The following is a 680-nucleotide window of genomic DNA, read 5'->3' as shown; positions in this document are numbered from 1 at the left end:
TTTTGTAGGTATGAAAATTTGTAGGATAATATGGTAGAATGATATATCATGACTCTTTTTTAATTTACCATTTATAAATATTTAAATATAAAATTTAATGTAAATTATATTGACACTACTAAAATTAAGTGAACCTACATAACCTAACCATCTTCTTTGTGCTTTCACGAATGGCTCTAAATTTATATACATAAACTACATTGAGTACCCCTTGCATGCAAATAAGGCATAATTATCAATAATTCATAACAGACTCAAATCCAAGAAAATTAAATTCATCAAAATTTAGAGACTAAAGTTAAATGTATTTTTTGGTACTACTATTGGTATTTTCTCACTCTTTCGAGTAAGGAACTAATCTCTTTAAATATAAAATTTAATGTAAATTATAATGACACTACTAAAATTAAGTGAACCTACTTAACCTAACCATCTTCTTTGTGCTTTCACGAATGGCTCTAAACTTATATACATAAACTACATTGAGTACCCCTTGCATGCAAAGAAGGCATAATTATCAATAATTCATAACATACTCAAATCCAAGAAAATTAAATTCATCAAAATCTAGCAACTAAAGTTAAATGTATTTTTTGGTACTACCAATGGTATTTTCTCACTCTTTCGAGTAAGAAACTAATGTCAACCACAAGGGAAGAGTCACATTCTAGCCATATAGA

The sequence above is a fragment of the Lupinus angustifolius genome, chromosome LG11 (assembly GCF_001865875.1).
Source record: "Lupinus angustifolius cultivar Tanjil chromosome LG11, LupAngTanjil_v1.0, whole genome shotgun sequence".
Taxonomy (NCBI): Eukaryota; Viridiplantae; Streptophyta; class Magnoliopsida; order Fabales; family Fabaceae; genus Lupinus; species Lupinus angustifolius.
This window is presented reverse-complemented; position numbering follows the sequence as displayed.